The sequence below is a fragment of the Lissotriton helveticus genome, chromosome 1_1 (assembly GCF_964261635.1).
Source record: "Lissotriton helveticus chromosome 1_1, aLisHel1.1, whole genome shotgun sequence".
Classification (NCBI taxonomy): Eukaryota; Metazoa; Chordata; class Amphibia; order Caudata; family Salamandridae; genus Lissotriton; species Lissotriton helveticus.
In genome coordinates this window covers 1,173,080,287-1,173,102,025 of record NC_136057.1, presented here as the reverse complement: position 1 = coordinate 1,173,102,025, position 21,739 = coordinate 1,173,080,287, and the positions used below count along the sequence as shown (strand labels likewise).

At 42.7% G+C, this 21,739-nt stretch overlaps 1 protein-coding gene across 2 annotated transcripts in view; it reads left to right on the top strand.

Annotated features, from left to right (window-relative positions):
- The window catches only part of GRM8 (glutamate metabotropic receptor 8), a 1,898,542-nt gene that overhangs the window by 567,056 nt on the left and 1,309,747 nt on the right, over window positions 1–21,739 (top strand). The window lies entirely within an intron of this gene.

The following is a 21,739-nucleotide window of genomic DNA, read 5'->3' as shown; positions in this document are numbered from 1 at the left end:
TAGAAAGATAATCTCACAGTGTGCCCAACAAAGGGATGACCCTAGAGATCCTCTAGGTTCACATTATAGCGTTTACATGTTTAAAACCACCATAGGTGCAAGTGCATATACACTGGCCTGCAATTGTAGGCTGGACATCTGGTTAAAATCACCATAGGTGCAAGTGCGCACCCCCTGACCAGCAAAGGCAGGCTGGTGAAATGTTTTACAAACATTAGGAAAGCCCCACTTCCTAACGTGTGTAGGAAGGGAGCGTGCACTTTCATACTGCATTGACAGTGGGAAAGCATCCAAAACCCTAAGGTCACTACAAGAGAATCAACAAAACCCAGAAGAAAAAATCCAAAAGTTGAGGGAAACACTACCTGAAGAGTATCAGGTCTAACAGTTATGTCATGTATTGCAGATTTGTAGAGCACGCTATTTCCTAGGAGATCATCCTTGCACTGAGCAGGCATGAGTCTAATCACACCTAGGGTCTAGTGAAACTGGTCAAATGCCAGGGCTTCAGCTTCTAGTGAAATTCAAGAAGTGAGAAGGACGCTTTTTGTGTAGCTCTAGGTCATTCCGCACTCTAGAAGAAATGTAGGACAATGCTCTACCACTGGATCTGGTTTTAGGATGCGTGGGATTTGTGCAAGTAGGAGTCTGGATGAATGAAGGTGCCTGGAAGGTTTGTAAAAGCAGATACAATTGCTGAGGTATGCCTGGCCAGTGTTATTTAGTGCCTTGTAAGTGTGTTTGAGGAGCTTTGAATTATGCTCATTCATGAATGAGAAGCCAGTGGAGCTCCTTCCTGTAGGGTGTGATGTGAGTGTGGCATGGAAGCTTGAGAGTTATTCTGGCCAGTGAGTCCTGCATAGTCTGCAACTTCTTGTGAGTTTTTTTTTTACCAGCGTTCCCGTAGTCCAGCTTGCTTGTGACCAGGGTTTGTGTGATGGGTTTCCAGGTGTTAATTGGAAGCCATTTTAAAAAAAAATCAGCATTTCTGGGTATAGAAGTATGAGGTGGTGATGACATTGACTTAGGTGGTAATGTTGAGTTTGCTGTTGAGGATCCTGCGGTTCTTGGCAGGGGCGGTGGGTGTCAGTCCTAGCTCCATTGGCCACCAGGTGGAGTCCCACAGTGATGTGCTCTTCCCAAAAATCACAATTTAGGTCTTGTCAGTGTTCAGCTATTCTTCATCCTATAGGTGAGTTCAGTCATGCAGGCATTGAACTTGATCGGGATACTACGCATCTTGTCTGTAAGGGAGAGAATAAGTAGTGTGTGTCAGGGCAGTAGAGGACATTGATATCACTATATCAATACCATTTTTCAAAGATTTTTCAATGGAATACATTTCATTGAAATGTGGATTTCAAAGTAAAGTTTAACAAAACATGCTATTTTATTCCATTGAAATAGTTTTCACTTAAATAAATTCCCTGAAATTTTATTATTTTGAAATGTACAAAAACGACAATCACATGGCATCAACCTAGTAATGTATTATATGGGATTGAGACCTGTATGAGACAGAAGACATGGCCCCTGTTTTCTTGGCTGGATAACAATGGTAATAATACTACTGCCATCTGCCTAATCCACACATTTTCAAATGGGATTTTGAACTAATGAATAACTAGGCAGAACATGTTTATACTAGCAGCAATTCATTGGTGTTTTATTTGGTTGAGCATAAATTATAAAAAGGACAAATCTTTCCTACTGCGCCTGATCACAGTAGAAAACCTTGTGACTTCTTACCTGGAATTTCCATCAGAGCTCATTGGTCTTTCATCTAGTTCCCTTTTTCAATTACTGTGATGGTTCTAATTTCTTTTGCAAATTGCATGTTCCATTGTCCCCTGGTTGTTAACAAAAAACAATATGCATAATTATTCAAGAACAAGCTTGCATAATTGATGTACATAGCCAAGTAGTGACTGTTCATGGACGGAGGTAGTGAATTATCACTGCAAAATATAGCATCAACGGGACATCATGAGCTTAATGTAATTATCTCTAACCTGTGTTTTTTCATCTCTACTTTCTCAGGGAACTCTAATCAAAGTTACAGCAAGTACACCACCAGAAGGTAGCCCAAACCCTTATTTCATCTAGGAGGTATAATGTTTGAGCCCTTCCATCTGTTTTGACCCAAAAATCTCAGTCCATTCAAAATCTGCCAATTCATGTTGTCTATTGGTCTCAAATATTGTGAAAGTGCACAGTGCTGGCTGGTGTGAGCCTGGAAATCTCAAAACAACTTAGAAATGTGGCGAATCCTTTCAATTATTATCTCTCAAAGGATAAGGACCGTTTTTTATTCCAATAGTTACTCTCTTAGGTGATGAATCTTTCCCATCGTATTTCGATCAAAAGAGCTACTACATCATCACACGCAATTTTAAATGCAATTCCAAATTTCAGTCAATAATTATAGTTGTGATAAAGGGTTTTATTTTCTAATTTAAGTTAAGGAATTCTGAGTCCTTATTAATTTGTTATATATTAATCACATTACAGAATTGATCATAGAAAAACATGGTTAGGAAAGATCACTTTTAAAATAATGCATTCAGGTGTTCCATAAAGGAATGAATAGCCTATTCTAAGACAGGGGGCACAAATAATGTCAGTCGGAACCCATGAAGAATTCAAAAGTAAAGGCAAGAGTGGGATGAGCTAAACATCAATAATTAATAATCGCAGAATTTCCCATACAGAAAAATTAAGCATAAAATAAATAAACCTTGACAAAAGCCAATTAGCTGGGTAAGCAAAAAGCTTGGGTAATGTCAAAAGGCCTCAGTCAATTCTCTCTCTCTGTGTCTGCTCTGAATCTCGCCTCATTTGAATCTCATCTGCCCTCAGTTGATGCTCTATCTGCTCTGAATTTCAGCTGATCTGACTCCCAAATCCTCTGCTGTCTATCGCTCATCTGCTCTGCAAACCCATCTGATCTCATCCCACCTGATCTCTGCACTCATAAACCAGGAACACTCTTTTAAGACAGTATTTTATGTTGCAAAAACAGGTGGCCTGTTCTTGTCTCCATGCAATGAAAAATTCAGAATTCTCCAAAAGGCGCATTTCTCTTAGTGCTCACACATTGTTCTCTCATCCAGCAGGTAGTGGCAGGCTGTACTCGGCACATTCTCCAGCTCTTGCCTTTATCTGTCTCCAGTGACTTCACTTTCCTAACCGTCTAATAAAGCAAGATGTATTTTACCTAAACAAATAATCTGTGTAAAGCATTACATTAGCTGCAAGAAAAAGATTATAAAGCAGGAAATTCATTCATTAAAAATATATATTGTAAAATAATGCATTGTGTTATTACCGGTGTTTTTTGCTTTCTACAGCAAATACAATAAAAGTGATAACATTTAGCATACCAGTAAGGCAAGAAGCACACAATGAAGTGTGTTATGTGAGGCTAAACTGAGGTCGGCTTTTTGAAATGTGCACTGTTCTTGTACTTTTTAACAAGCTTTCTAAAGCATTCAAGATTTACATGCACTGCACTCTCTATTCAAACCGAGTTTTATGCACTTTTAAATGTGTATAATGTAATACGAACTGCACAGTATTTCAAAACATATGTTGAATTATTGTAAATTTAATAAGAAGCACACTTCTACATGTAGGACAAAATCTTAAGGCAGTCACTTTAAATATTTGTGCATCGTTCAGTAATTCCTAAAGCATTTACTTATTAAAGGGAAAAAAGTCTAGTTATGGCCTGACATTGAATATGAAAACCTCCTTTTTTCATCACCAATTATCTGTGTGTTGTTTTAAAATGCATTCATGTTAGAAGCCCAAGGCAGATTATCATTAGTACTGATTCTTTTTTATAGGAACATTTCAACTTTCACACCGGCATCTAAAGTTCAGGCATATATCACTTTCAAAATGATCACATCCTCTGTGCACTTTACCACACTAGCTCACTGTTCCTAAAAGAGCATCTCTCTCTTTATTTATCCACCCACTTCCTTCTCCAGCCTGTTTTTGCCCCTCCCTCTGGGATTTTCTACCAACACTAGCATTGCTAGCTTTTGTGAAGCTGGTAAAATCCTTCTTATTTTCAAACATATTTCTCTCCCTTTGTTTTTCTATTAGCTCGTCCTACTACCTATAAAACTCTGGTCAATATGTTTTAAAAGCCTACTCATTTATTCATTTGGTCCTTGTGCAAGAGTCTCTACATGCTACATTTTTCTGTCTATTATCTGGGAACTGAGAATTCTTTTCACTAAACATTACTGCAAATACCTATATTTAATAAATATATACCAACAACCATAAATAGTACTCCAAGGTCTAAATACACAAAGTTTCACAATAAATATTTCTATATCTAGGCGCACTGTTGCATTTGTTCATAAGGAGCTGAGAGTCACTTTAAATCATTCCTGTCCAAAATCTGCTAGCTATTCATTCATATTGGTTTTGTTTACATTATTTCTCGGCCACTTAGGGCGAACATAGCAACCACAACAAGATGATGGACAAAGAGCTGAAACTTTTCAAACACTCACAGATCTGGGTTTAAACCATTGCTATTTTTCTAGCCACGTCACCCCATTTTGGACCCAGCCATATGCAAACAGTCTTGACCCTGTTCCACATGGGAACAGTCCTGCCCAGACTGCCAAGCCAGGTTTTCACTGGACCAGAAAGAAGCATCCTGGGACTGGTCGCTATGTTCACCTAGAGTGGCCAAGGGTACGCCGAGACGTGGGTCCCTTCCTCACTGTGCCACTGGATTTTAGCTACTCTGGCTGATGAGGGGTGATACCCCGAAACCGGTTTCACAATGCTTGTTTCCTATCCAGGGAGGACCTGGACTGGAAGTTTGGGCTGGACTGTTCCCATGAGAAGCAGGGTCAAGATTGATTTGCATATAGCTGGTTTCATACTGGGGTGGCATAGTGAGCAAAAGAATAATGGATCAAATCTAGATCTCTTGACTTTGGGTCAGCGGTTACAAAGTTTTAGCTCTCCATCCATCATCTTGTTGTGGTTTCTATGTTTGCCCTAAGTGGCCAAGAGTATGCCCAGACATTGGTCCCTTGCTCATTGTGTAACGGGATTCTAGCTAGCCCGGTAGATGAGGGGTGATATCCCGAAACTGGTCACTCGATGCTTACTTTCGGACCAGGGAGGACCTGGCCTGACAATTCGGGCTGGACTGTTCCCATGAGGAGCATGGTCTAGACTGATTTGGATATGGCTGGGTCCAACCTGGAGTGGCATAGTGAGCAAGCAAAAGAAAGATGGATTGAACACAGATCTCTTGACTGGGGTTTTGTTATTGAAAAGTTTCAGCAGTCAGTCCATCATCTTGTGGTTGCTATGTCCTTTGGTATGACATGTTGCCATCACATATTGCTTTTTTGGGTATGCATGTTTTTGTCTACTTCGGCATACATGTTCCTAGGTCTCAGGCATGGTTTATAGCATTGCTTACCTGACTTTGTTAGCGTGTGGCATGCATCAACTTGCATTGACCCAGTTGGAATTGCATGCTTTCAGAAACAGCTCTTTTTCTTGTTTATAAAACAAATGAATTTGTTTTGCATGATTTATACTATAGGCTTATTCATGTCAGGGCAACATTCAGTAACTCTGTACACAAACCGCAAATCTATGGCCACTAGGTCGGTTCTGTCACTTGCATACACAGATGTCAACAAATGCTTTCATACATCATGTAGGTCCATTTAGTAATGGTATTTCATTGTATAATTTATAAATTATTTTAATAATGACTGAGAACAGATTGCTAAATGATGTTTTTATTCTTACGCAATCAGTTTTACATGTAAATTTAATGTATATATTCTACTTCAAGATAGGTAACACTTCACTTCACTTGATGAGGTAAACAAAGGCATTGTCTTTGTTTATGTCTGCACATAATGGATTGTTGTTTTCGCAACCAGACCACTCTCCCTTGACTGAAACGAGTCAGGTGGAAGACTTCAAATAAATGCACAAGCTCTTGAAGTGGGTCCATCTTTTGGGATACAAAGGACTTTTAATTGCAAATAGCGTGCTGCCTGAGCCCACGACAGAACACTGCTTCAAGTGGTTTGAGGTAGGGGGTTTTGCTTTTGCTTCATGTATGTATGTATGTATGTATGTATGTGTATATATATGTATATATATATATATATATATATATATATATATATATATATATATATATATATATATATATATATATATATATATATATATATATATATATCCACAAAAAGATTCCTCTTCATACCAGTAACCGGAGGGACACAGCGGGGATTCCTGGAAGAATGCGTTTATTAAAACACTGTCGGCATGACGCGTTTCGCCGAACTGCCTTATTCATATGCCATACATCAGTGATTTGCATCAGTTCGTTGTTTAAATACTAATCCCGCTTCCATTGGTGGAAGCCCAGCTGAGTTACATTGCTTGAATCGTCATTGCAGTCCTACTTGGCGGACTGCGGTTCCCAGACTGCACCATCACGGCTGAAGGGGAAAACGCTTTCAGGTAACTTCTTTAATCTCATAGTGAGTGCTGGATGAATAAAACAAATTAAATGTCCCGATGTCACTGTTAAAATTAACTCTTGTCCTGGGTGCCCAACGCCTTACCGCATTGTGTCAAGTCCTGCGGTACCGGAGACAACTCTGAAGTCAGTTTGTCTCCCCGTGCAGTCACAGGCTGTTGTTTCCACACAGCAGTACCACCAGAGTCATCCAATCCCTTGGAAACGTGAAAGTTGGGGCAGACGCCCTTGCCCATGAGATTCTGGCCACTTGACAGGCGGGTCCCCCAAGTGTGTCAGGGGCTAACGCGCACAATATCCACAAAAAGATTCCTCTTCATACAAGAAACCGGAGGGACACAGCGGGGATTCCTGGAAGAATGTGTATATATATATACAATTCATCTGCTCATTTGAAAAACGCTTCATGTCGGGAAAGCAGGCACGGACCACAAGATAAGTGCTTGATTATTTATTCGCTGACGGCCATACGCGTTTCGGTCCAGCCGGACCTTGATCACATGTATATATATATATATATATATATATATATATATATATATATATATATATATATATATATATATATATATATATATATATATAATATATATATATATATAAATATATATATATATGAAACACAGAGTTTGCTCTCTTATTGAAGCGCCGCACACAGCGTGTTTAAATCACCGTATTTATTCCATAGGCAGCACCGGACCAAACTCCGCTCTGAACAGCATAGTCATCGAGCCTCAAGCCATACGCGTTTCTGGAAATGCGTTTTCCCTTGTTCACTGGCAGGCCACAGGGGACAGAACAGCTGCGTGTTTTTGTGCTCATATTTAAAGATATAGTCCCGCCCAGCAGGGCGTGAGCAAAATTGCATTGTGGTTCTAGTAGTTCTCGGAAGTGAAATCCATCATGGTTACAGCTGTCACAAAGTCCTCACAATTATTCTTTACCTTCGGGTTAGCTGATTCAGGGCAAGGTTAACCCGCTGCTTCGCTTGTGCCCATAGAACCGGTCACGTTGTCCTTTGGTGTCAAACTAGTGAAGACACCTGGTCTGTACTTCTCCACAGAGGGGCAGCTTTGTGACCTGAGCGGGCCACTTAACATGAATATATATATATATATATATATATATATATATATATATATATAAATATATATATATATATATATGAGCAGAATCCTCTCTGAAGCAAAGAAGGAGAGAGACCACACAGGGGAGTCTGCGGAGGATGATCTTTATTTGCCAAATTAAACCAAATGTCAGGGCGGATGCATTTCGGCATGGGTTTGCCTTCGTCAGCGCCAAATGGTTTCATATATATATATGAAACGACAGAATTCTAGTTTGATTCATAGAATCCAGACGAGCCCATAATCCTTGTCAAGTGTTTATTTACGGCACAGCAAACGACTGAGATAACGCGTTTCGAACAACCCTGGTTGTTCTTGTTCACATGACCCGCGTTTCTCACACACCACCTTTTAAAGGTGTATTCACGTTTTTTCCCTCTTTCATCAACAATTCATGCTTTATTATTTCATGACACAAACAATGCATGTATATGCAAGGTACACAGTCGTGATCCTGTCTTTTCTGATGAAAGTACGTGACATTAAAATACAATCAATTCAGTTCATTGATCAGCCAAAACAGCTGGTACATGCTTCGGCCTCTTGCGTTCTATTCGCAAGATCCTCCCTCTCCTTCCCCCCCTATCCAGGAAACTACTGGTTCAGGGGCTCATCTTAGCCCGGCTTGACTATAGCAACGCCGTTTATCTCGGCGCACCTGAATTCACCTTGGCTAAACTCCAACGCACCCAAAATGCGGCGGCGAGGCTCATTTTGAACCTTCCACCCAGAGCCTCAGCCAGGTCTGCACTTAAGACTCTGCACTGGCTTCCTGTTCGCCAGAGAGTTGAGTTTAAGGCCCTGTGCACCTCCCATAAACTCATCAACGGTGTTGGCCCAGCCGCCCTGAAAAACATGGTCATTCCCTACAAAGCCCCCAGACTCCTTCGCTCTGACGGCGAACACCTGGCCACGGTTCCTAAGTTCAAGAAGGCTCGCACCGGTGGCCGTCGCTTCTCGGTCAAAGCCTCCGCAGGATGGAACTCACTTCCACGCAGCTTGCGTCTGGAACCTTGTCACGCCCTCTTCCGAAAAAAACTAAAAACCTTCCTGTTCCCCAAATAGTTTTCCTTTCTCCCCCTCTCTTGGTCTTCACAGATTTACAGCGCGGGGATGCCTACGGGTCACCAGGCGCTCTACAAATCGCAAAATAAATAAATAAATAAATAGGTGCAATTAAATGAATATAGTGCAAAGAAACCAGCTCTTCTTCCGTGATGTCATTTTGTTAAATACAGTGGGCTTTCATTGGTTTCAAATCAGGGTTTAGTACCCAAAAAATTTGATATTTTTCAAACGCAAACCTTTTGCCATTTCATCATGGAAAAATAATGGTATAGTACCCTAGTATTCTCCCCCCTCTCTTCCTCTTATCCCCTTAAGTTCAATACAATCTTACACATGATTATTATATACAAACACATTTTCTTTCTTTCCTTTCAAGTCTGAGGTCTCTAGTCTTTCTTCTAGGATAGCTTCCCACTCCACCTATAACAAACAGGGAAAGTAGAAGAGGGGGTTTTGGTATAAAGCAGATTTCACATTTCATGCATCATTCCTTCCGGAAGAGGTAAAACATTGATTCGGAAATACATAATTGATGGCCCTAACTTGAAAGTTTCATCCAATCCCTTGGAAACGTGAAAGTTGGGGCAGACGCCCTTGCCCATGAGATTCTGGCCACTTGACAGGCGGGTCCCTCAAGCGCGTCAGGGGCTAACGCGCATAATATCCACAAAAAGATTCCTCTTCATACCAGCGGGGATTCCTGGAAGAATGCGTATATATATATCCAATTCATCAGCTCATTTGAAAAACGCTTCATGTCGGGAAAGCAGGCACGGGCCACAAGATAAGTGCTTGATTATTTATTCGCTGACGGCCATACGCATTTCGGTCCAGCCGGACCTTGATCACATGTATATATATATATATATTCATCCCAAAGTGCCTGAAGCTTTTGAGAGGCACTCTACAGTTCTCCGCCCTCCAGGCTTCTTTTTCAGCGCATTTCTCCCTCTTGCAATTAGCATACTTGCCCGACGCGTTTCAGGGAATGAATCCCCTCATCAGGGCCTGCCAACAGGAAACACTCGTTAAGGCATCTTAGGTTTCTCGGATCTTTATTAACACAAATCACATGGTCGGCGCTTGCTGAGTTTTGCATCGTGCCTTCATTTCTGGGATTTGTAGTCCGTTTCAATGCCAGTAATATATTTTTCCTTTTTAGTAAAGTCGAGTGTTTAAAGTAAAATAAGGCAAATCTCTTCTCCTATAGTAGGTTTGCACTCGAGGTCCTGTGCGCTGTGCATGAGGGGATTCATTCCCTGAAACGCGTCGGGCAAGTATGCTAATTGCAAGAGGGAGAAATGCGCTGAAAAAGAAGCCTGGAGGGCGGAGAACTGTAGAGTGCCTCTCAAAAGCTTCAGGCACTTTCGGATGAATATATATATATATATATATATATATATATATATATATATATATATATATATATATATATATATATATATATATATATATATATATATATATATATATATATATATATCACGCTCAAATCCCTCCACGTCGAAAAAGGAAACAGCACTCCGGTGGTGGCGAACAAACAGCAAGTTTATTATTCGCAGCAAACAAACGTTTCGGCAAAAGCCTTCATCAGTGTTACAACCATTAAGACATAGTTCCGGTTTAAATAAAGTTATGTGTGCGAGAGTAAACATCAACAAGGGGTCAGCCCAACTGATACCAAAATGGGCGCCATCTTGGAACAGGTTCCTAATATAGGAACTAATGCAAAATAATACCGTGAATCGGTAAATCATACATTCAGAATGGGCACAGAAAACAATCAAATATGTATATGAACATAATGAGGCCGTGGATCGGCAATTGCCCCTTAAAAAGAAGATGCACATCAAGCAACAGGCATGTAAATTTGAATAAAGACATTACCTAACTAGGAACTATGTAAACGTATTTGGCGTAATTCATTTGACGACAGTTCACTGTAAGCCATGATAGCAACAGTACGGACAGATAATTATAAATAGTAAGATAATAGAATAACCATCGTAGTACCAGAGACGACCATGCGTCTACCAAGTGAAAAACAAGAAATACTTGATATACCAAATAGAAAAATGAGGGATGACCCTCATGATAGAATATTTCATAGACAACTCACATTAGTCCATAGCAATATTGACAATCAGTAATACAGTTCATCTAGAAGAACATAGTCATACACAATTGAGACCTTTTCCGAAAATGAAAATGAAAAATGAACAATGGAAATGGAAAATGAATTCAAGATGCTATTAATAATTGATTAATTTCATTTCAGCATATCATAGAATCCAAATAGAGTCTGAATAGAATCCTGGACAAAGACACAATTATATAGATAGACATAGATATTCTCATGCTCGTAGTTATATACACAATTATACATAATTATATACATAACCCTCACCCTATCTCTCACAGGTAGCAGAGGCAACAGGACACATGTCAGATGGTAAATACTCTTCTATGCACAGTTCAGAAAAACTTCAGATATTATCATGTCTTTTTCTGAGGTGGACTACCATGTCCTCCCCGCTATTCAAGACGTCTCAGCCTTCTTAATCTGTCCCCGCCCCGTGGATTATAAGGTACATGATCTAGCCCAAAGAAGCGTAATTTGTTCCTGTCTTTGTTGTGATGTTCCGCAAAGTGCCTTGCTACTGGGTAAGAGGGATCTACTCTATCTATAGCCCTAAGGTGCTCCAGCACTCTCAACTTAAGTTGGTTGATAGTGCTGCCTATGTATCTCAGGCCGCATGGACAGATTAAACAATACACGGCGTAGGTGGTACTGCAGGTAATACATTTGTGGATTTTATTCGTTCTACCTGCATCTGGGATATCATAGTGGAGAACCCTCTGGCTGGTTGCGCACGCTTTGCATTTCCCGCAGGGGAAGAACCCACTCATTTCTTTTAGAGTATTCGATTGGGTGGGTGGGGCTCCCAAATGACTGTGGACCAGCATATCACCCAAGGACCTAGCCTTGCTAAAGGTCACTAATGGGTATGGTGGCAGATCTTCTTTTAACACATCATCTGTAAGCAAGATGTGCCAATTCTTGCGCATCATTGCTCTGAGTCTATCAGCACCCATAGAATATGGTGTAATCATCCTGAATACACTCTTCTCATTAATGTTTGTCCCACCCGGTTTCTTTTTGAGCAGGTCTTTCCTAGGGATTATTTTCACTTTCCTTAGTGTATTCTGCAAAAGTGGTTCGTCACACCCTCTGAGGCGGAAACGGGCTAAGCAATCCGAGGCGGCCGCCTCGAATTCATGATCTTGGGTACTATTCCTCTTGATTCTCAAGAGTTCCCCATAGGGGATACTCCTGATAAGTTTTGGTGGATGTGCACTTTTAGCAAAAAGAATAGAATTCCCCGCTGTCTCCTTACGGTACAGCGCGGTGTGGACATGGCCGTCCTCAATGTACACCCGTAGGTCCAAGTAGTTGGCTGCCACCCCGCTAATTGTCCCAGACAGGTGTACATTGTAGATGTTATCATTGAGAGAATCGATGTATTTCTCTGCCATGTCCTTGGTCCCCTGCCACACGATGAACAAGTCATCAATGTAGCGGTACCAATGTACCACCCTCCCGATTTCATGACCTTCTTGGCAGCTCCTGGGCACCCGCTCCTCCCACCAGCCAACGAACAAGTTCGCATAACTGGGGGCGAAGCAGGTGCCCATCGCTGTACCAGAGGTCCGCCTGTAAAGCCTGTTCTCAAACAAATTTTTTTTATGAGTTAGGCAAAATTGCACAAATTCCATGAGCATAGTATTATGTTGTGCAAAACGGATTGGGCGTTTGCCTAAATAGTGTTCAACGGCAGCCAATCCATGGGTATGATCAATGATGGTGTAAAGGCTGGTGATATCCATCACCAGAAATAGATAGTCCGGTTGCCAGTCCATGTCAGCCACTTTATTCAAAAAGTCTTTGGTGTCTTGAACATAAGATTCCAAATTAATGACAAGGGGAAAGATATAATTATCCACAAATGTTGACATATTTTCTGTCAATCCATCGATGGATGCCACAATAGGACGGCCTGGAGGGGAGATACTGTTTTTATGCAGCTTGGGCAGATGATAAAATGTCGGCGTCACTGGGTTGTTGCTGCGTAGGAAAATAGGTTCATCCTTTCCTAGCATAGAAAGGTTGTACCATTTTAAAATCAAATCATCATACTTCCTGATACTAGATTTGTACACTTCCTTAGTAGTAGTGACATAATACTTAGTATCGGAGAGTTGCCTCATGGCTTCCTGGTGGTAATATTCCCTTGCCATTATGACGACATTCCCCCCCTTGCCGAGGGTTTGATGATGATTTTCTTGTCGTCTGACAGTTCTTGTAGGGCTTTCTTTTGAGATTCGCTGATGTTACGGATATTTGTATGTACAACCTTTCTTTGCTTTACCAGTTCCATCGTCATGGCCTCTAAAAAAGCGTCAATGGCGTCCCACGGTGACTGGGGGATGAATGTAGAAAGAGGCTTGAAATGACTGCCGTCTCTTTCCTGTTCAATTCCCTGTATTGCTGCCCTCTGCAACATATCCATGCCAGCAATATCAACTTGTTCTGTCTCAGTTCTTAAAGCTTCCATAGCTTCAATGCATGGCATGTCTCTCCCTATCAAAGTATCAGTGGCCGTCAACCTGATCCCAGGTTTTAGTGGTCCCTTAGTGTGTGGTCTTAATTTGAAATGTTTATCTAGCTTTAGTTTTCTAGTGAACCTGAAAAGGTCGATTTTAGTTTGCGTGAATTCGAGGTCGGTGTTAGGACAAAAGGTAAGTCCCAGGCTCAGGAGTTCATGTTGTTCGTTTGTAAGAGTACTATTCGTAAGATTGATCACAGTTAGGTTGATTATCTCTGCTTAATCAATATTTCTTACTTCCTTTTGTTGCGGCCGGTCCGGGTCTGGGGTTTTGCTCTACCCCTTCCTCTTCCTTTTGCCGCCTCCCCCTGATCTCCTGGTTCTCCTTCGTCTTGTCGCTCTGGGGGCTTGTTCTTTCCCCCTCTCAGCCAGTGTTGCCGTATTAATTGAAACTCGGTGTCAAAAGGGACAGCGACTCTTCTACGTTCATTAATTTGGTCTCGCTGTTCATCACCAGATTCATCAACAGTTACCTCGGATTCTGAAGTTGGTGCACTCGAACCCGGTGTTACTATGGTCCCTTGGTTCATAGCTTTTCTTTGTGCATCATACTTTTTGGTGAACGTTAGGACACGCCCCTGTCGATAATCGTTCTCATCGCGCTCAAACTTCTCCTGTTTGCGCGCCATTATCTTTTGTTGGTATCTAACCAGACGCTTTTTCATGGCCTCCTTGAGTTCATGTATCTTGGCTGTATCCTCCTCTTTATCGATGACAGCTTCCAAGGATTTAATTTCAGCCAATGCCTTGTTCCTATCGCTCCAAGCGTATTTCACTAAGAGCTTAAGAATGCCCTCACAGTACGCTTGTGTTTGTTCATGCCAATCCGTTAATAGTTGGGGGTCGGGGTGCTCATAAGATGGTACAGTATACACCCTCAGCCCCATCGGTACCATTTTATCATCGATGTAGCTGCTCAGGCTAGTGGCCTCCCACCACTTGCGAATTTCTCGCTCATGTAGCTTTTCAAGTTTGTGCATTACTTCATTCAGTTTATCATTTCCTGTTCCCACGGCCGACGACGAGGCCGTCTCTGTGGATGGTTTGTCACGTTTTTTGAACATATCCTGTGCAAAAGCACGTCGTTCTTCCTCACCAAACATATTCATATTTGCGATGCAAATTGGTCGATATCACTAGTTCTTAAATGCGTTGCACTCGAGACCCGTTTGGTCGAGCCTTGCTGAGTCTGCCACCCTCCTGGACGCTCTGCCGTTTATCGCTGCGCCCCCTCACAAATGTAAGGAAGAAGGAAAGGGCTCACCGATGAGATGCGTTGCCACAGCTCCCATTCGGCGCATGGAGAGACTTTTCTGGTGTCGCTTCTAAACCGGTCCTCCTCAATGCCCATATGCAGTCGCGGCGGTGCTTCGAGAGAAGTAAAGTTCAATCGCTCCGTTTCCCACGAAACTCTCGAGCACTCTGGAGCGGGTGCGGTTTAGCGGGCCGTGGACCCTCGCAATATAACACGCTCAAATCCCTCCACGTCGGGAAAGGAAACAGCACTCCGGTGGTGGCGAACAAACAGCAAGTTTATTATTCACAGCAAACAAATGTTTCGGCAAAAGCCTTCGTCAGTGTTACAACTATTAAGACATAGTCCCGGTTTAAATAAAGTTATGTGTGCGAGAGTAAACATCAACAAGGGGTCAGCCCAACTGATACCAAAATGGGCGCCATCTTGGAACAGGTTCCTAATATAGGAACTAATGCAAAATAATACCGTGAATCGGTAAATCATACATTCAGAATAGGCACAGAAAACAATCAAATATGTATATGAACATAATGAGCATATATATGTGCCACGAAATACCTACCTGGAACTCGACTGCTGCATTCTGGGGGTTGCAGTCTACGACTACTTCCTGAACTGCAACAGGTGAACTTTCACTTCAATGGGATGAGCCCTCAGGCAAGGATAAGAGGGCTGCAGGACTGATTGCCGAACATGTGGAAAGTCTCCTGTAATCATCTGGGCGCTGAAGAAGGCAAACCTTTAACGAAATGCATTTAAAACACTTGAGTTAAATAAAGAGCTTCTCTGAATGTTCCCCGTCGTGGCCTCTGCACTTTTGTGAGGAGGAGTTGGGTTTAATTTTATCTGCACCAGCCAGGATCGCAGTTCAGAGGCCCCCGCTTCATCAAGTTGGCCCAGACCTCACTGGCTCTGCTACGGCAGTTTTCTTTTCACTCCGAGGTATCGGACTGGACTAGGCCCGCCTCGAGGCTCGGGAGAAGAAGGGCGGTTGTGAGGCCATTGAGCCACGTGTAGGGTGGCATGCATTGCCATTGCTGCCCCCGTTTGTCACTACCCTGAGTATCTGGGCTGAAGCGGTGCGGAAACCCATGGGAGCAATTTGTTTTCACCTATAGCAGGAGAATTGGACTTTGCACAATATCGGAAACCTGCTTTTTCCGCAACCATCGGAAACAACATTTGTGCCACGAAATACCTACCTGGAACGCGACTGCTGCATTCTGGGGGTTGCAGTCCATGACTTCTTCCTGAACTGCAACAGGTAAACTTTCACTTCAATGGGCGGAGCCCTCAGACAAGGATAAGAGGGCTGCAGGACTGATTGGCGATCACGTGGGAAGTCTCCTGTAATCATCTGGGCGCTGAAGAAGGCAACACTTTGCCGAAATGCATTCGCCACACTTGTGTTAAATAAAGAGCTTCTCTGAATGTTCCCCGTCGTGGCCTCTGATCTTTCGTGAGGAGGAGTTGGGTTTAATTCTGTCTGCACCTGCCATGATTGCAGTTCAGAGGCCCCCGCTTCATCAAGTTGGCCCAGACCTCACTGGCTCTGCTACGGCAGTTTTCTTTTCACTCCGAGGTATCGGACTGGACTGGGCCCGCCTCGAGGCTCGGGAGAGGAAGGGCGGTTGTGAGGCCATTGAGCCACATGTAGGACGGCATGCATTGCCATTGCTGCCCCTGTTTGACATTACCCTGAGTATCTGGGCTGAAGCGGTGCGGGGACCCAGGGGAGCAATTTGTTTTCACCTATAGCAGGAGAATTGGACTTTACACAACATCGGAATCCTGCTTTTTCTGCAACCATCATAGGCAACATTTGTGCCACAAAATACCTACCTGGAACGCGACTGCTGCATTCTGGGGGTTGCAGTCCACGACTACTTCCTGAACTGCAACAGGTGAACTTTCACTTCAATGGACGGAGCCCTCAGACAAGGATAAGAGGGCTGCAGGACTGATTGCCGATCACGTGGGAAGTCTCCTGTAATCATCTGGGTGCTGAAGAAGGCAACACTTTGCCGAAATGCATTCGCCACACTCGTGTTAAATAAAGAGCTTATCTGAATCTTCCCCGTCGTGGCCTCTGCTCTTTCGTGAGGAGGAGTTGGGTTTAAATATATATATATATATATATATATATATATATATATATATATATATATATATATATATATTCCAAACACTGGTCCTCAGTATGACAAACCACTTCAATCGAGTGTACACAAAAAGCCATCCAAGGGGGTTAAGGCAATAGTCAAAATGTATTACATGCTTCAGCAGCGAGTTGACAAACGCGTTTCAGCGTTTCCGCCTTCGTCAGTGTCAACCAAAACTTTACTCATTCGTGTTTAAATAAAAAAGTGAATCTAAATTCATGAACATAGAAAGTGTCATGTGCAGTAAATACAAATAACAATAAAATGAAATAAACGATGGACTAAACTGTGGCGGATATATATATATACCAGTAGGTAGTTATAGTTATGTCCTAGTTACCATAGGAAAACCGCAACATTCTATTCCCAATAACCTTGGCACCAATTGACGAATCTTCGCGAAATTTTCAAAACTTATGGCCCGCTCTGTTCCGCTCCTATCTTGAAATTTATGGGATGATTCAGAAAGCGGGGGCTGAGAAAAAAGGGGGGTCCCAAATCGTGTTTTTCCCATGCGATTTTCCATCAAAAACTTTAGACACGGCTACTGCTCGAAATGGTGTAAATCCATTCAGTAGTTGCTGAGAAAATCTAAATAATTTTTTTTTATATATCTAGAGGCGCACAGGATCCGCGCACCCTCCGGATCACGAGCTTCATGCTAATTGGCGGCCAATACTCCAAATCAGGAAGTGTTGGCAGCCATCTTGTGCCTCGGTAGAACCGAGGCACAAGAAATCAGGAAAAGAAACACAAAAAAAGGATCAAGGGATGCGCATTGGATGCGCGGATCCAGCCGAGAAATAAAAGAAACAAAGCCCGGGCTCCCGCGCTTGGTTAATATTTAGCCCCCGGGTGGGCCAAGTCCCGGGGCAATGTGTATATTATAATGAGGGCCCAAAGGGGCCCGCCACCCACCGGGGCTTGGATAATAAATGGGTGGGGGCTCAAAGGCCCCCCCAAGCCCCGGGGACCACCACCACCCGGGGCATTTATAAAATATTGGCGGGGGCACATGGCCCCCTGCAGCCCCGGGGACAGCTACACCCCGGGCTTGTTTTTTATAAAAAAATAAAAATACCTGTGTGAGGGGGCTCAAATCCCCCACATGCCCCAGGGCTCTGATTATTTAAATTGGGGGTCCGGGACAGATCCCTCAAGCCCCAGGGACAGCACCCCCCGGGGATTTGCAAATGTTGGGAGGGGGCATCGCAGCCCCCCTCCTGGAGCCCTCGATGGCCCTAGGGACTGCCACCCCCCAGGGCCGGCTCCTGCAGTGTCCAGGGGTGCCCGCCCCAGGACACTGCTGTTTGCCTTGCGATTGAAGAGTAATTAATTCCTCAACTTGAAACGCGCCACAGGGCATGTTTGCAGACATGTCACCTAAGGCCCGCCCCCTTCCTTCACCATTGTGCAAACGCTCCCCCTGCCAAGTTGTACGTTGGGAAATTAAGTCCCCTTCAATAATGAGGGTCCCTGTGGGCCAACTAGCCCACCAGGTACCTCCAGTATGCGCCAGGGAGCTGCATTGCAGAGAGGTGTTCAGAGGCCATGCTCCTTTTTACACCTCTCTGCAACACAGCTCTGTGGCGCTTACTGGAGGTACCTAGCGGGCTAGTTGGACCCTAGGGACCCTCAGGATTCAAAGGGACTTATTCTCCCAACTTACAACCCGGCAGGGGGCATGTTTACAGAATGGTGAAGGGAGGGGACGGGGCCTGAGGTGACGTGTGCAAACACGCCCGTGTTTTAAGTTGGGGAAATAATTCCACTTCGATCCTGAGGGACGCTGGGGGCCAACTAGCCCACCAGGTGCTTCCAGTAAGCCCCACTGTGCTGCGTTGCAGAGAGGTGGTCCAGGCCGTGACCCTTTTTACACCTCTCTGCAACGCAGCTCTGTTGCGCTTATTGGAGGTACCTAGTGGGTAGTTGGACCCTAGGGACCCTCAGGATTCAAGGGGGACTTAATCTCTCAACTTAATACAGCCACATGGCGTGTTTACACGGTGGTGAAGGGAGGGGACGGTGCCTGAGGTGATGTGTGCAAACACGCCCTGTGGCTGGTTTTAAGTTGGGGAAAAAATTTCTCTACAATCCTGAGGGCCCCACCAGGTGATTCCAGTTAGTGCCACTGCGCTGCGTTGAAGAGAGGTGGTCCGGGGCAATGCCCCTTTTTACACCTCTCTGCAATGCAGCTCTGTCGCGCTCACTGGAGGTACCTGGTGGGTTAGTTAGACCCAAGGGACACTCAGGAATCAAGGGGGCTTTATCCCTCAAATTAAAACAGCCACAGGGCATGTTTGCACACATGTCACCTCAAGCACCCCCGCCCTTGCACCCTATGGTGCATTTTAAGATGTAGTTTTAATCCCCCTGCTCTATTATGTACTAGTGTCTTACAGAGGAGGTCATGGTAATCTTAGGGGTACCCCAACGCATAGTGTTCCCTAGTGTATGTAGGTGTTTTCACTGTTTTCTAGGTGTCTTTTAGCATAGCACTGGCTCTAGGCCTGGTTAGTCAGATTCAGTTACCATCAGTACCCATCCAAAAAAGTTGTGCTTACAGCAGGACTTTCTGCTCATCTGTTAGTTCTTTCTGTACATTGCTTCTTCCTACACTTTTCTTACTCTTTGTGGACTTCTGTTGCTTCTTTCTGCATTTATTTTTTTTCTTTCTGTGTGTTTTTCCTTCTTTCTTCACATGTCCTACCTCTGTAAGCATAGTTAGAAACTATAATTTAAAAAACCTTTGAAATTCATTGAAAAAACCATAGTTTTCTGCCACCTTATAGTTAGAAATTAGCATTTCAAAACCTTTTAAATTCACTGAAGAAAAACTTAGGTGTCAGGCAAGTTAAGTTAGAAATAAGCATTTAAAAAACCTTAGAAATTCACTGAAAAGACCATAGGTTTCAAGGGCGTTATAGTTAGCTGGAAATGTCTCTCGTACAAAACCATAGAAATTCCCCTGTTATAGTTAGTTCAGCTAACTATAACTCGCGCACCCGCAATGCACTGCTGATGACGTCACATATTACATCACTCATGACATGGTCTGTGACATCACGTATGACATCACGTATGACATCTCAAATGACATCACTGATTACATCATCCTTGTGATAAAGTGGCAGACCTCCTCTCACCCTAATATAATCTTCAATACACACACTCACAAATAGAAACTAACATTTTCAAAACAATGGACATACCAATACCACTTACAACACACCTATTCAATAATTCCAAGATCTACACACATATCCACACATTCACCAACAGTCCTATACAGTCACTCATACATGTACTCACTCATCATATGTACTCATACATCTATACACACCGACACTCATCCATAGAGTTACTCACACACATAGTCACACATGCAAAGTATCAAACATCCATTTACTTGCATATACAGTTATACACACACACCACCACATTTACTGCTACAGAAACTTACACATACTTACTCTCTTAAACCATCACTTATAAAAAAACATTCTTATTTATACAGGGACTCTTCCAATCCCTCACTCTCACATAAACTCACTTATATACACAAATAATGACATATACTAGTTTAAAACATATGTAATTACTCATAAAGACACTATTGAGACAGTCATTCACGCACTAACATACCCATACACACACATCCACCCATACAGTCTTGCACACATGCTGTCTTCAACACATACAAACAGTGAGTCACTCATTCATGCATCTATGTGCTAAGTAATACCCCCATCGAACCATACAGACACTCAGACACTCATACTGATACTTAAAAAAACAACTAATAACCCATATAGACACTCATGTAGTTACTCACCAACCCATGCAGCCACTTGTACACAAAGTGAGAGACTGATACAGATATGTACATATTTAAACATTACTTGCAAACCCATGTATTCACTAAGCTACACTTAATCAGCCAGTTATCCAATCAATTTTACATAAAAAAATCATCCATTTAGACACTTACGTACCCATTTATTTTTCCATCGAGCTTGAGATATACATATATAAAATATATTTAATTTTCAGAGAAACACACATTCACTGGATGATGCCATCAGTGATTTCATTTGAGATGTCATCAGTGATGTCACTGACCATGTCAAGAGTGATGTAATATGTGACATCATCAGCAGTGAATTGCGGGCGCGCAATTTATAGTTATCTGAACTAACTATAACGGGGGAATTTCTATGGTTTTGTATGAGAGAAGTGTCCAGCTAACTATAACGCCCCTGAAACCTATGGTTTTTTCAGTGAATATATGTATATGTCATATGATCAAGGCTCGGAGGAGCCGAAACGTTATGGCGGCAGTTCGCGACAAATAAAGAAACTTGCACTTATCTCTGGTCCGTTGCTGCGGTGGGGACAGGATTGCCTTCGCCGAAGCTGTGGATTGTGTGATATATATATATCCTTCGACAAGTGGCTCATCTTTTGCTGGCTTTCCGGTGCTCTCAAGTGGTACGAGACCCCGGCGGCGGTGCCCAGCCTGCTTACAAATCCACACTTCTCCCAAACAGGAATAGTTTGCACTCCCGGAAGGTTCTTAAACAATCTCTTACATCATTATAATTATTTTAATTTACAAGGTGAAAGCAATATCCATGTCTTTCGGTCTCCACTGAGACCTTGTTCACGATAACATTTGTGATGTAATCTACACCAATTATATCCAATGTTATTACAATTAGGTCACTTCCTGTTTTTACATCACAAAGCATTGATGTAGTTTCCTATTACATAATACACCTTTAGATGATGTCAAGAATAAAAAACGTGCTACATTTGTGCCAATTAAGTGAGAAATTATTGAAAAAAACTAATACATTTTACATTTTTTAATCGCCCTAAATAGGATTTACTTCCTACCTCATCAA